Source organism: Rana temporaria, chromosome 5 (assembly GCF_905171775.1).
Source record: "Rana temporaria chromosome 5, aRanTem1.1, whole genome shotgun sequence".
NCBI classification, from domain to species: domain Eukaryota; kingdom Metazoa; phylum Chordata; class Amphibia; order Anura; family Ranidae; genus Rana; species Rana temporaria.
In genome coordinates, this window is record NC_053493.1 from 117091634 (window position 1) to 117107931 (window position 16298).

A 16298-nucleotide genomic window follows, 5' to 3' on the forward strand; every position below is an offset into this window, starting at 1 on the left:
AGTTGTTAAAAAAAATAAAAATAAAATCCTTAACAACCACTTTAAGAATGTTACTTAGTATAACATTTTATTTTTAAATCAGAGTTGTCACAAAAAAAATGACACCATTATAGTGATATAAATAAAGCTAGATTATTGCCATCTAGTGGCCAAAAATAATATAACACACGTCAATTCTACCTTTTTTTTTTTGCGCTCTGAGCAAACACGTTGCAGTATAACTGCGTAATAAACCAGCTGCTCATAACATACACCTATAACCACACAAACTGCAAACGTTCACAATCTCTGTGTTTCACTTATGGGGTAAACGGAGAATTCCAATCTCAGGACGCAGCACATAGACTTCTCTGCGCAAGCGCGAGAGGCCGCTCCTCACGTGGTCACAGTGCAGGGAGTGGGCGGGGACAGAAAGTTTGGGGTGATGACGGATGAGGGTCGTCGGACAAGTTTGGTGGCTGGGATTCTGGAGTGAGGGGAGTGGCCGCTTCCTAGCAGAGCTGGGTGTGTACAGTACAGTCTGGAGTGAGTGCTACCGAGGAGCAGACAGAGGGGAGAGCTTCTGGAAATTCCATTTCCGTGTATTTGATTGGAGGATGGTGTGTGTGAGGGGGGCACCGACACTGTAAGTACAGTATCTTATTCACACAACACCCTGAGCCAATGAGAGAAGTCACAGCTGGAGGGGCTGTCCACAGTGACCAATCACAACAATATCAATATTTCTAATATTCTATTTTATTTATTAATACTAATTGATTTGGAGCATTTACTCATAAATAATTTATCAGTTTTAAAAATACATTATGTATTTATATTATTATATTTTTTATATTCACAAGATTTTTATTCTTGTTTATTATTAATCATTAATATTGTATTTTTTTTTATATTTCTTTATTATTATTTTTTTCCATGAAAGACATCTTTACTTTAAACAAGTTTCTCTTCTCATCTAAAACATACATAATTGAAAAACATTATAATTATTATTTTTGTATTAATAATTAGGACCTTTACTATTATTATTTATTAACAATGTATCCATTTAAAAATTATTTATGTATTCATAATATTTATATTTTATTATTCTTACTATTTATATATAAACTCTTGTTTATTAATAATTCATTAATATTGATATTATATTTTATTCGTACAATTTTTATATTTTATTAATAATAACAAAATGTCTATTTTTATTTATTAATAATTTATAAATTTTAAGAATAAATAAGGCGTTCATAATATTTCATTTATTATATTAAGCTTATTCATAATATTTACATTATTGTTAATAAAATACTATTGTTTATTAATCACTTGATCTCCGAAAGATTCCCCCCCCCCCCCCCCTTTCAATATTAACTGACAATTGCGTGGTCAAGCAATGCTGCACCCAAATAAAATGTATATCATTTTTTTCCCACAAATAGAGCTTTATTTTGGTGGTATTTTATCACCATTTTATTTTTTGCGCTACAAACAAAAAAAAGACAGAGATCGGGGTCTTGCCGTGTCCTAGCAACATGGTGCTGCTGCAATTTGCCGCGAGAGCGGTCGTTCTGGGAAGCCGTCATATGACGTCAACCCAGAACGAGAGCCGCATTGCCCAGCCGTCATTTGATGGTGGGCAGGCGACAAGTGGTTAATGAATAAAGTCCAATATAAGTGGCAATTGGGTATCTTCTTATCCTTAGCATGCATCCCCCACCATGTGATGTATAAAATGTGCATTCGCCAAAGACCAATGACCTCTTTTTAGGGAGGTCAGAAGACGCTTACTCTGGTAACCCAGTACAGGTCTTTCACACATAGAATAGGTACTTCCATAGGTAACCACAAAGAAATGCCAAAGGGTAAAAACATATACCGTATAATACTAAGCCAAGTTTTTCCGCACTTTTTTTGTGCTGAAAATGCCCCCCTTGGCTTATACTCAAGTCAAGATTTGGCACCTGATCCCCTGGACTTTGGGGACCCGGTAGCGGCTGAACTTGGCACACATGTAGCCCCACTCCTCCTCTACAAGTGTGCAAAATTTGTTGTCCTAGGGAGCAACAATTTTTCAAAGCCGGGCACCCCTTCCATAGACTCCAATGTTAAACGTTAATTTCACCAGTGAATTTGGGGTCCCGATACGGGCCGGTCGTAGGTCCCCTGAACTTGGCACACATGTAGACCCATTTCTCATATACAAGTTTACATAAGTTTTGTTGTCTGGGGGACCTACGGCTAGGGTGCACCGATTTTTCAAACCTGGCCAACCCTTCCATAGACTCCCATGTTAAATGTCAGTCTAGTCATGGGCACAGTGAGGCATGGGCACAGGGAGGCATGCAGATGGACACCCTAGGCTTATACTCAAGTCAATAAGTTTTCCCATTTTTTTTGTGGCAAAATTAGGTGCCTTGGCTTATACTCGAGTATATACGGTATATAGTGTAGTAATTTTTTTTTTTAGCAGCTTAGGGTCCATCATACAATGAAAACAGCCACTACTCACATTTGAGAGTGCCTTGGATACCGGCACTAGTATGTTGTTATTATTCACTTGCTGACCACCCTATAAAAGTTTTTCCTGTAGGGGGCATGCGTGCGCCGCTGATGGGCCACTTCTTCTGACTTTTAATATATGGACACTTACCTGTCCAGGGAGCCTGCGATTTCGGCATCCCAGCCAATTTGTGGATCAACTGTTGGGTGCTGCCGCAGCCATTCTTCGCCAGGGACAGCGGCAGTGAAGCCTTTTAGCTTCACTGCTGGTTCCCTACTGCACATGTGTGAAGCACGCTGTGCTTTCTAACTGGCCCGGCAGCGGAGGAAGGAGGGCCGAACTTCCAAGGGACAGCACCGCGGCGCAGTCTACTGGAAGTGGGGAAGAGTATCAGTCAAAAACGGGTACCCGTATCTGCTCCCCCCCCCCCCCCCTGGTGCCACATTTGCCATCTTTCAGGGGGGAGGAAGCAGATAAGCGAAAGTTCCACTTTTGGGTAAAACTCCACTTAAAAGTGGTTCATTCTATGTATTAAAGTGGTAGTAAACCCATCCTGTGCTTTTTCCACCATATCAAGCTTTCCTACCTTATGAACGAGTTGCTCTGTGTAAAACGCTTCCTTCCTTATCCCTTTCTGTGTAATCTGTCCTTTTCTAATAAATGACGTAATCGGCACATGCGCAGTTAGTCCTGTTTTTCCGGCTGGCTCTTCTTCTTGCCGGAAAACTGTGTACATGCCAGGGCTGCGTCATTTCCTTTGGCTGACGTCAGCCCCGAGATCCCGCGATACTCCCTCGCTGAGAAGCTGATCCTAACCCCATGTGACTCGCTACATCACAGGGGTTGGAGCTCCCCCCCCCTTATACTTACCTGAGCCCTATCTCAATCCAGTGATGTGCATGAGGGCAGCAGCTTTCCCGGGTCACATAGCAGCAGGAGCCATTGGCTCCCACTGCTGTCAATCACAGCCAGTGAGCCAATGAAGAGAGAGCGGGGAGGGAGGCGGAGCTGAGCTCAAGTGCCCCATAACAAAAGGCTTTCTATTTGGGGCACTGGGCACGATGGGGGCCCAAAAAGAAGAGGATCAATTACACAGAGCAGGCAAGTATGACACGATTGTTATTTAAATAAAAAAAATGAAAACCTTTTTGAATCATTTTAACAATTACATTTTTACATTATGTCTCAATGGCTGCAACAACTGCAAATAAAAATAAAATTTATTAGGAGACTGGAAGTAAATGTAATTTTGTAGTAATTGTGTCCAGAGTGAGGAATTTGTCCTCACACCCCCAACGTGTTGGCTGCAACCAATGGCACATGGCAACACAACATCATCGGTTGGTAGGACCCTGAGGCTGATCACGTCCTAGCAACCAATCAGGTTTGGCAGCACATCATTGGTTGCTAGGAGGTGGGCAAATCTGAGGCTGCAGGCATCTTAACAACCTATCAGGCTTTGCAGCAGAAACTAATTGGGTTTCTAAGGCCCCATGCACACTAGACGCTGCTAAACTCGAGTTCAGAGGCATTTGGGCGTTTTTTTCAACTGCCCCTGAACACATTTAATGTTATCCTATGTGTCCATGCACACAATCACGTTTTTTGGCGTTTCAAAGCAGTTGGGTTTAGGGCCGTTTTTCCAAACCCAAAATTTTGGGTTCAGAAGCTTTCAGCTTTTGCGTTTTAGACGCAAATCGCGGCTAATCGCGGTACCGGCGTTTTGCCGCGATTTCGTTTATAGGCGTTTTTAAAGGTGACCTATTTTTTTACATTAGAAATCTCAAAAATGATGGCAAATGATGAAAAACCATAAAAAAACCATAAAAAATGTAATTGCTTGCATTGCGGACAATCCACAACTTGTGGCAGGTGACGTGGCCAGTGGACAATCCACAACTTGTGGCAGGTGACATGGCCAGGTGACGTGGCAAGTGGACAACCCACAACTTGTTGTAGGTGACGTGGCCAGGTGACGTGGCAGGTGATGTGGCCAGGTGACGTGGCAGGTGACGTAGCCAGGTGACATGGCAAGTGGACAATCCACAACTTGTGGCAGGTAACGTGGCCAGGTGACGTGGCTTGGTGACGTGGCCAGTGGACAATCCACAACTTGTGGCAGGTGACGTGGCCAGTGGACAATCCATAACTTGTGGCGGGTGACGTGGCCAGGTGATGTGGCAGGTGACGTGGCCAGGTGACATGGCAAGTGGACAATCCACAACTTGCGGCAGGTGACGTGGCCAGGTGACGTGGCCAGTGGACAATCCACAACTTGTGGCAGGTGGGGTGGCCAGGTGACATGGCAGATGATGTGGCAAGTGGACAATCCACAACTTGTTGTAGGTGACGTGGCCAGGTGATGTGGCAGGTGGCGTGGCCAGGTGACGTGGCAAGTGGACAATTCACAACTTGGCAAGTGACATGGCCAGTTGATGTGGCAGGTGACGTGGCCAGTGGACAATCCACAACTTGTGGCAGGTGACGTGGCCAGGTGACGTGGCAGGTGATGTGGCCAGGTGACGTGGCAGGTGATGTGGCCAGGTGACATGGCAAGTGGACAATCCACAACTTGTGGCAGGTGACGTGGCCAGGTGACGTGGCCAGTGGACAATCCACAACTTGTGGCAGGTGGGGTGGCCAGGTGACATGGCAGATGACGTGGCAAGTGGACAATACACAACTTGAGGCAGGTGACGTGGCCAGGTGACGTGGCAGGTGACGTGGCCAGGTGACGTGGCCAGGTGACGTGGCCAGGTGACGTGCCAGGTGACGTGGCCAGGTGACGTGGCCAGTGGACAATCCACAACTTGTGGCAGGTGACGTGGCCAGTTGACGTGGCAGGTGATGTGGCCAGTGGACAATCCACAACTTGTGGCAGGTGACGTTGCCAGGTGACATGGCAGGTGACGTGGCAGGTGGCGTGGCCAGTGGACAATCCACAACTTGTGGCAAGTGGACAATTCACAACTTGGCAGGTGACGTGGCCAGTTGATGTGGCAGGTGACGTGGCCAGTGGACAATCCACAACTTGTGGCAGGTGACGTGGCCAGTTGACGTGGCAGGTGGCGTGGCCAGTGGACAATCCACAATTTGTGGCAGGTGACGTGGCCAGGTGACGTGGCAGGTGATGTGGCCAGGTGACATGGCAAGTGGACAATACACAACTTGAGGCAGGTGACGTGGCCAGGTGATGTGGCAGGTGACGTGGCCAGGTGACGTGGCCAGTGGACAATCCACAACTTGTGGCAGGTGACGTGGCCAGTTGACGTGGCAGGTGACGTGGCCAGTGGACAATCCACAACTTGTGGCAGGTGACGTGGCCAGTTGACGTGGCAGGTGGCGTGGCCAGTGGACAATCCACAACTTGTGGCAGGTGACGTGGCCAGGTAACGTGGCCAGGTGACGTGGCAGGTGACATAGCCAGGTGACATGGCCAGTGGACAATCCACAGCTTGTGGCAGGTGGCGTGGCCAGGTGACGTGGCAAGTGGACAATTCACAACTTGGCAGGTGACGTGGCCAGTTGATGTGGCAGGTGACGTGGCCAGTGGACAATCCACAACTTGTGGCAGCTGACGTGGCCAGGTGACGTGGCCAGGTGATGTGGCCAGGTGACATGGCAAGTGGACAATCCACAACTTGTGGCAGGTGACGTGGCCAGGTGACGTGGCCAGGTGACGTGGCCAGGTGACGTGGCCAGTGGACAATCCACAACTTGTGGCAGGTGGCGTGGCCAGGTGATGTGGCAAGTGGACAATTCACAACTTGGCAGGTGACGTGGCCAGTTGATGTGGCAGGTGACGTGGCCAGTGGACAATCCACAACTTGTGGCAGGTGATGTGGCCAGGTGACGTGGCAAGTGACACGCTAAATACACGTACACTGCTGCTCTCTCAGCTGCTCTGGTCTCACAAAATAGCTGAAATGGTTAAATAATATTGTTTTTTGAGCTTAGGGAGGGTCTTATGATGTTTCTTAACCAAATGCTTATAAACGCAAACGCGGTAAAACGTGGTAAATCGCGGTAAAACGCCGCGAAATTCGCGGCAAAAACGGGCGTTTTAAACGCCGGTTTTTGCGTTTGAAAACTTGTGTTTAGATGAGTTTGCATTTGCTTCTCGTGTGCATGGGGCCTAAGATGCTGGCATCCCCCAAGGTCACCAGCAAATAGTGAAGTATGGCCACACAACATCCTTGACATGTAAGGCAGGCTTTGTGATAAATTCATGTACATTTTCTGACATGTACATGAATTTGTCATATGGCAGTGCCAGTGCAGAAACTTTTGTAAAGATCGCATTTTATGAATTCCAGGTTGTGTACAGGACACTAACAAATTCAAACATTTATGCATGGATTTCACTAGAGGTTTGCCTTTTGTTTGTATGGAATTTTGTATAGCATAGTTATAGTGCTGAGAATTTACAGTCTGCCTCCAGCCAGAAAAAAAAAAATTGATCAAAAAATCAATTTGCAGGACATGGTCCAGGTCTTTCATCTTGGTTTATTGATGTTTGGTGTCTGTATTTGTTTTGACAGTTGTACATGCAAAAAATTCAAAATGTCTGAACTGTATTAAAAGTATTTTTATACTAGGGAGCATTTATTTTGTAATTTTTTACTTTTGTTTTTCTTTCAGTTCATAGAGGCAGAAAGTGTAAGCATGTAATATTGTATCTGACCAGACATAAGTTCTCTGAACTCGTCAGATGATCACATCATGAATTTCACTTCCACAGGGTGAGGAAGTAGTGTGATGTGACTGGCATGCATGGCCTTTGTAGGGAGAATGTCACTAGCTGATGTAACCGGATCTGGTGGATTTAGATTTGGCATCAGTTGCTGTTCAGATATAGGCACTCAGCATGTTAGATTAGAGCTTAACTGATTTACATTTTGTGTTAAAGCTTAAAGGAACAGTAAAGGCAAACTTTTTTGGGGCTAAATAGCTTGCTTTACCTTATAGCAGTCTTGATTTCATGTCCTCATTGTCCGTTTTTGCTTTGAAGTAGCTGCAACCCTTTGCTGAACTCCTCACTTCCTGGTTGTCTGGCTCCATAGTAAAAATCTCATGGTAGCTTCTTCACTGTGGTCCAAGCCGTGCTCGTCCCCGTTCTCTGATCTACAGCACTGCGTGTGAACGTGCAGCAGAGAGTTGAAGGGGGTGTGAGCATTGTGTGGCTAAGACCATAGTACCTCCTTCCTTTGATTAACTCCCCAGCACTGCCCCGCCTGGACCCCGCCCCTTTTCTTTCTGTACATCGCCCATAAGAACATACTCAGTCTGTCTCTTTCTGTCTGCAGGTTATCGCTGTTTTGCTGGCTGTGTGATTCGGTGGGTTGAATAACTTTAATATCGTTGGGCGGTATAGTGGGAGGTATAGTAGGCGGGCTATTCAAATCAGTGCACAGAGCGCGCGTCCCGTTTTTTTTAAATGCGCAAAGCATACTGGGAAATGTAGTTCCCAGCATGACGGCGACGCCGCTCTCACGAACGAGTGGCAAAAGTCAGGAAGTGCAAGGCAGAAACAAAACCAGATAGATGCAGGTAAGAGATACCATGGAATTTAATTGCTTTTCACTTTTTTTTTTTTTAAATCACTAAACTATTATGTCTTTCTAGGCTACCGCAGGGCATTTTAGCAAATCATTTTTTTTTCTTTAGTGATCCTTTAATTTAAGGTTAAAGAGAACCTGCATAGTAACAGATTTAGCAGACAGTGTTGGTATTGAATATTGGACTTTCCTGACTCTCCTGCTGCCCTTATTGCTGCCAGAAAATCTGGTGTAAGTTTTGACTAATGCCCTGTACACCTGTAAATGCCCTGTAAATCCGCTCAAGCTTGGTTTGAATACACACGCTCATACAAAAGTTCTCTGAACTTTTCGACCGTCAAGAACGCGGTGAAGTACAACACTACAACGAGCCGAGAAAATAAAGTTCAATGCTTCTGAGCATGTGTCAGAATTGCGACAGACGATCGGATTTTCTTATAGGAATTTTTGCCGTTGGAAAATTTGAGAACCTTTGTTTAATATGCTCCTAAAGCAGGGGTCGACAAATCCCGGGCGCCAGGTCGCCATGGCGACTAGAAATAGGGTCCTGGCGACTTGGCTTGGAAGGGGGGCAATCTGGTGGTGAGCCATTGGTATTACAAGTTATTACCACCAGATGTGTAAGCTGGCGCCATCTGGTGGTGGCCGTTGGTATTACAAGTTAAGTATTACAAGTTAAACAGCAATTCTAATGTAATTTTTCACTATTTTCACTGCCATCTTCTTCCCTCTAATTAGAACCCCCAAACATTATATATATTTTTTATCCTAACACCCTAGAGAATAAAATGACGATCGTTGCAATACTTTCTGTCACGCCGTATTTGCGCAGCGGTCTTGCAAGCGCACTTTTTTGGGGACAAAATTACACTTTTTTTAATTAAAAAGTAAGACAACAGTTAAGTTATCCCCATTTTTTTTAATATCATGAAAGATAATGTTACGCCGAGTAAATTGATACCCAACATGTCACGCTTCAAAATTACGTCCGCTCGTGGAATGGCGTCAAACTTTTACCCTTTAAACGTCGCCTATGGAGATTTAAAAAAAACTCTACAGGTTGCATGTTTTGAGTTACAGAGGAGGTCTAGGGCTAGAATTATTGCTCTCACTCTACCAATCGCGGCGATACCTTACATGTGTGGTTTGAACACCGTTTACATATGCGGTCGCTGCTCATGTATGTGTTCGCTTCTGCGCGCAAGCTCGTCGGGACGGGGCGCGTTTTCTGGCTCCTAAGTTTTTTAGCTGGCTCCTAGATTCCAAGCAAATTTGTCAACCCCTGTCCTAAAGCATTCCCATTTTTCTTCCGTGTTCAGTGTTTCTAGGTTTTGGTACCAATTGATGTCATGTAGAGATGACCGCAGTTCAGAAAAATTGGCTCGTTTTGAAATTTAGTGTTCTACCCTCGTGCCTCGTTTTTCTATGAGTTACGCTAAATGCGATCATCCTATAATCGCTAGATCCCAAGTTGTCCCATATTGCCACACCTGAGATCAAACTTGGATCGTTTGTGATTAATAGATCTAGTAGTGCATTATTTCTAGTTCCACCAATTGGGACATGACGTTGTCCTGCAAGACATTCATGAAATTACGGGCCTTTAAAGCGTGAGCTGTCCTCTCTGCCCAGTCAATATCAGGATAATTGAAGTCCCCCGTTATGATGATATTTCCCTGTCTTGCTGCCATTTTATGCAAGTTTTGGTTATTACCACAAAGTCTAACTTGTGTAATAGCAGCTCCAGTTCCTCTATTTTGTTAGGTAGGCTCCTAGCATTTGTGTATACGACTCTCAGCGTTGTATGAGTGCATATTATTTCCTCCTTATGTTTTCCCCCGGGATTAGATGTTACGGCTGTATTATCACTGTTGTCTCCACAATTACCCTCTGTCCTTGGCTCACTGCCGGCTATATAGAAATAACTTTGTACATACACATAGTTTACACATCCAAAAGTAATGATATGTACAATTCTACACCCCTCTGCCCCCCCACCAATAAAATGGCCATATATACGGTTCAGCAGTGTTATCTATACACTGCAGTATCGCAGTGTACAGTTAAAAGTGCATGTCACAGTAAAATTTTGAAAGATACATAAGATCGCTTCCTGATTCCTCCGATATCGACGTGGTGACGTCGCAGCTGGATCCGTGTTTCATTATAACGGACGTCATCTGGGGCACCCAGGGTAGGGCAGAGCCAGCTGTGACATCACCACGTCGATATCGGAAGCATTCAGGAAGTGATCTTTTTAAGTATCCGTGGAATTTTACTGTGACAATCGCTTTTATCTGGAGATCTTGAACTGTCACCAGGGTACGCTGCAATACTGCCCAGGATGGTCCATCACCATTGAGAATCAGAGATTACCATTAGGGCTGAAACAACTAATCGAAATTAATCGATTACCATTTTCATAATCGATTAATCGACTAGTAACATAATGGGGTTAAAAAAAAAATTGGCCCTTTATAGTACAAAAAGAGCAAATCGCACAGTAGCGATTATTTGCTCTTTTTGTACTTATTTTATGTTTTTTTAACCCCATTATGTTACTAAACATCTCAGGCCTGGGTCACACCTCTGTGTTTTTTGGTGCTTTTTGCAGAAACACACTACAGTTCATTTACATGTTTTCCTATGGGACACGTTCACATCCATGATTTTTTTCAGCTGCTACCTATTTGGAAAGGGCAAGGCCTTTTTTTAACGCAAAACCGTGCTATTTAGTTTTTTTGGTTCTTCAATGGAGAAGCTGCAGAAAAGTATGTAATGCGTTTTTGCGACAATTTGTGTTTTTTAATCTGCCCAACAACAAATTGGCCAAAAATGTATACAAAAATGCAAATCGCCACAAAATTTCACTTCTTTTTTTTTTTTTTAGGTTATTAATCGGAACAATAATCGGCCAACTAATCGATTATGAAAATAATCGTTAGTTGCAGCCCTAATTACCATTATACCATATGCAGATATTGACCCATCTGTAGCGGGATGGTCAATTTTGTCTGGTAAGCCTTGTGTTGATCACTGAGTGGAGGTTTGGACACAGCACAATTGATGAATCTATGTTGCACTTGTGATTTTTTTCACTGCCCATGTGTTTGGATTGGATCACTTGGATTCCTGTGGACTTTTATTTGCTTTTTTATTAGGCGGATATTCTTTTTTTGATGTAATGCCGCGTACACACGACCATTTTTTATGACGAGAAAAATGCAATTCTTTTAATTGGTCGTTAAAAACGGTCGCGTGTTTTTTCTCGACGAGAAAAATGGGCATTAAAAATTTAGAACCTGCTCTATTTTTTTCTTGTCGTTTTTCACATCATCGTTTTTCAGGTCATGAAAAACGGTCGTGTGTATGCTTTACCGACGGGGGGAAAAAACGTGCATGCTCAGAAGCAAGTTATGAGAAGGTACATTTGCATAATCAGCCCAAAGGGTGGCGCCATTCGAATGGAACTTCCCCTTTATAGTGCCGTTGTACGTAACTGCCCTTTGCTCGAGCATTTTTATCACGATTGTGTGTATGCAAGGCAAGCTTGAGGGGAATGATGTCGAGAAAAAGTTTTTTTCCATGACATGAAAAACGGTCGTGTGTACACGGCATTAGAGTTTAGTCGGGCAACATTTTTATTTATGCACTTTTGTTTTTATATAATAGGGTGTGTTGCCGCTGTGCCGTGATTTTGTTTGTTTTTACTTGGCACCGTATTCATTCACACTATAGACACTTGATTATACTTCCCAGATGACTTACATTGTCTGTGTTTGGAAAAGCTAAACACAGCATGCCGGTGTGAATGAGGCCTTAGGCTAGGTCGGATCACATCTATGCGGGCGCTAGACTGCGTGTAATTTCCATGCATTTCCGCACTCGCAGCAAAAAAAATAAAAAAATTCTCCTGTTTAGCGGACCGGCATTAAATCTTAATGGCACCCCCACACATTGGAAACCTGCGTTTTTCATTTTTGCCATGTGTGGAATCACATAGCATTATGTGGTTTCCATGCGGTTGTAGTTTTAGAAAATGATGCAGGGGCCTTTTCTCTGTGTTTCCCGCAGGTACTGCAGCCCATTAAAATTAGCTGCATATGTAGGGGAAATTAGTCGTTAGAGTTATCATAAACATATGTTGCCAGTTTGTCTGGTTACACAATGAGCAATATCACGGTTGATTTACAAATTTTCCTGGAAAAAAAACTGCACTGATATCTGAAGACATAACAGAGTAATTTTATGATAACTCATAACAGAGTCATTTTGATCATATGATTTCTTTGGCAGGCTAGGATTAGAGTTTAGATTGACTAATCCTCCACGTTAGCAGGGATCACATGATTGAATACTTTACACTAGGGGTGTCCAACCTTTTGACCTTCCTGGGCCACATTGGGAGAAGAGGAATTGTCTTGGGCCTTATATAAAATTCACTTACAATAAGGATAGCTGATGATCAGAAAAAGTCGGGCAGATCACAAGGTAACGATCACTGATATACAGTAGATAATGTACCTAGCTGAATAATAAAACTTAATTTTATTATATAAATATATATTTACTATAAAAGTAAAGGAGGGCAACATAAAACTAGAGCGATATTTGACACTGCTTTTGATAAACGCATGAATCAATATCTGGTTGGATAGATGTAGTAGCAATTCCCAATGAATTCTCAAGGTGCTGCCGAAAACTAATGATATGAATAAGAGGTGATTGTGAAGAGTGGGATGTTTTTCTTTGGGAAGATAAAACTTCTTAAAGTCCAGTAAAAATACACTGTCACATTTTTCCTTTGGCTGCATGTGTTTACTAAGTGTAAATACATTTTTACAAAACCTTCCCAAAAAAGTCCATATTAAAGCGGAGCTCCACCCAAAAGGGGAAGCTTTGCTTGTCTGTCGCCCCCTGCCCCCTCTCCTCTGCCACATTTGGCACCTTATAGGGGAGGCAGGTACCTGGTTTTGACAGTAACTCAGCCTGAAGTTAGGCCCCTCTCCTCCTTCCCCCCGCAGCTGGTCCATTCACAGAGCGCAGCGACCTTCGCGCATGCGCAGTAGGGTACCAGCTATGAAGCCGCAAGATGGCAGCACCCGATAGCCAATTGAAAAATCACGTATTCCTAGATAGGTAAGTGTCCTAGTATTTGTAGCTGCTGATTTTTCATTTTTTTTTTCTGAAGGATCCTGGAGCTCCTCTTCTAAATAAGTTTATGATTTTGTGCTGTTCAGGAGGGACAGAACCCAAAGCTTAATATGGTGTCAGTAAAAGGGTTTGATCCCCAAATAAAAGAACCCATGTCTATTGCTAAATTGTTTAAAAGGGCGGCCCAAAGGAAAATGGGCAGATGCGGCTTTTGGAAGCGCACCCGTAAAAAGTCACAGAGGTGACTTTGTAGTACCCAAGACAGTGTAGCAGGGGGACACAGGGAAGGTCACCTGATAAGACTGGGTTCGGCCCTTGTGGGTAAGAGCTGGCACAGAGGTGCCAAGTGGAAGAGAATGGGTGGGTGTGTTACGCCCCCTCGGTGGTCGAAACAGGGGGAGATATGTAGCAGGGCGGTACCCTGCCAGGGTCCAGGTCTAATAAACGGCCAGTTCACTAATGAATCAGCTGTGTTCTGGGCTTTAAGTAATCACCAGACCAAGGCTCTAGGCTCCCAGTTGGAGACAATGCCACCCTGCAGACAGGAGGTCTGGGCATGGGAGTCAGTAGGGCTTCACCTAAGAGAGAGAGAGAGAGAGAGAGAGAGGTGGGAGCCAGTGTAGCACAAGGCTACTTGCTGTACACACGAAGGTGCTAAGCGTCTGGTCTGTGGGAGACAGACCAAGGCCCTAAAGCATAAGGCCTGAGCTGGAGAGCTGCATTTACAAGCCAGGAGGGCTAAAAGTGTTCACTGAGATGTTGTGGTGTCGGCGGTAAAGCGTTTTTTTTTAGGCGGCGGTTAAGTGACGCTTTTAACCCCTGCTAGTGGCCAAAAAGGGTTAAAATCGCCGGCAAAGCGCCAGTGAAAGAAGGGGCGCTTTACAGGCAGTTAGAATGGCCCAGTCAAAGTCCAGACCTAAATCCAATTGAGAATATGTGGCAAGACTTGAAAATTGCTGTTCACAGACACTCTCCATCCAATCTGACAGAGCTTGAGCTATTTTGCAAAGGAAGAATGGGCAAAAATGTCACTCTCTAGATGTGCAAAGCTGGTAGAGACATACCCAAAAAGCAGCGAAAGGAGGTTCTACAAAGTATTGACTCAGGGGTGTTGAATACAAATGCACGCCACACTTTTCACATATTTATTTGTAAAAAAAAAAATCAAAACCATTTATAATTTTCCTTCCACTTCACAATTAGTTGCCACTTTGTGTTGGTCTATCACGGGCATCACTAAATGGCGGCCCGCGTCCGGCCCGAGCTGCTGCTCTTTCCGGACCGCGGCGATCGCGCCATTTAGTCGCCGCTTTGGTCCCCAGCCTCCTCCGCTATTATTAGCAGAGGAGCGGACAGCAGGAGGCGGGACAATCCCAGACCGTGGGCGGGACCAGAGAGGTAGCTGCCTGTCGTGTTAGATGGGAGGTGATTGGCTGCTAGGAGGCGGTCCTAGCAGCCAATCACCAGTTCGCCGAAAAAAGTCAACCCGACAGCTCCCGCGCCTTCAGTCCACGACTGTCCCGCCTCCCGCCCCCCGCTCTGTGAAAGGTAGGAGTGGAGAGGGAAGGGAGGAAAATGTATGAAAGTGTTAAGGATGGGGAGCGGGGGCAGTGCTGTGTGTGTGAAGGGGGGGGTCATGTAAAGGGGGCATCATGTAAAGGGGGCAGTACTGTGTGGGGGGAATTATGTGATGGGGCAATACTGTATGGGGGGGATCTGTGATGGGGGTCATGTAAAGGGGCAATTCTGTGATGGGGGTCATGTAAAGGGGAAATACTGGGGGGGGGGATATGTGATGGGGCAATACTGTGTGGGGGATATGTGATGGGGCAATACTGTGTGGTGGGATATGTGATGAGGTCATGTAAAGGGGGCAATACTGTGTGGGGGATATGTAATGGGGCAATACTGTGTGGGGATATGTAATGGGGCAATACTGTGTGGGGGGATCTGTGATGGGGCAATACTGTGTGGGGGGATATGTGATGGGGCAATACTGTGTTTGGGGATATTAGATGGGGCAATACTGTGTGGGGGGATCTGTGATGGGGTCATGTAAAGGGGGCAATACTGTGTGGGGGATATGTAATGGGGCAATACTGTGTGGGGGATCTGTGATGTGGGTCATGTAAAGGGGGCAATACTGTGTGTGGGGATATGTATTGGGGCAATACTGTGTGGGGGGATATGTGAAGGGGGGGTAATACTGTGTGGGGTGATATGTGATGGGGCAATACTGTGTGGGAGAATATGTGATGGGGCAATATTGTGTGGTGGGATATGTGATGGGGCAATACTGTGTGGGGAGATATGTGATGGGGTCATGTAAAGGGGGCAATACTGTGTGGGGGGATCTGTGATGGGGTCATGTAAAGGGGGCAATACTGTGTGGGGGATATGTGATGGGGCAATACTGTGTGGGGGGGATATGTGATGGGGCAATACTGTGTGGGGGGGGATATGTAATGGGGCAATACTGTGTGGGGGGGATATGTAATGGGGCAATACTGTGTGGGGGGATATGTAATGGGGCAATACTGTGTGGGGGGATATGTAATGGGGCAATACTGTGTGGGGGGGGGGATATGTGATGGGGTAATATACTGTGTGGGGGGATATGTGAAGGGGGTAATACTGTGTGGGGTGATATGTGAAGGGGGTAATACTGTGTGGGGGGGAAATGTGAAGGGGGTAATACTGTGTGGGGGGATATGTGAAGGGGGACAGGGCTGTGGTGGGGAAGATGTGAAGCGGACAACCAGCTGCGCACAAAATGAGGTGCTGCACAGAAGACGTGAAGGGGTACCATTGACTCCTAAATGCACTAAAATGCAAAGTGCAATTTTCTGCACATGGAAATTGCATGGTACAAACGCATCATGCAGTTTCCTTGTGGCTGCCTTTTTAAAAAGATGCCAGGACCTTTTCCCAGCAGAAACACAGGCGCAGCAGCCCATTCAAACGAATGGTGTGTCGTGCCTGCACCCCTGGGCTGCAATGTAAAGAATTGGGGTAATCGCACGAAACTGCGATGCGGACCTCGGCTGGAAGAAAATTTTACTTATCGGACCTCCATGAATTTTAATTCA

At 45.1% G+C, this 16298-nt stretch overlaps 1 protein-coding gene across 2 annotated transcripts in view; it reads left to right on the forward strand.

Moving 5' to 3' along the window:
* Positions 1 to 400: 400 nt before the first annotated feature.
* The window catches only part of NOD1 (nucleotide binding oligomerization domain containing 1), a 101797-nt gene continuing 85899 nt past the window's right edge, over positions 401 to 16298 (forward strand). The window contains exon 1 of one of the 2 annotated variants that reach the window (XM_040353053.1): positions 401 to 625. The gene's annotated coding sequence lies outside the window, so the exon portion shown is untranslated. The remainder of the gene's footprint in view (positions 626 to 16298) is intronic. The other variant, XM_040353052.1, reaches the window with a different exon arrangement.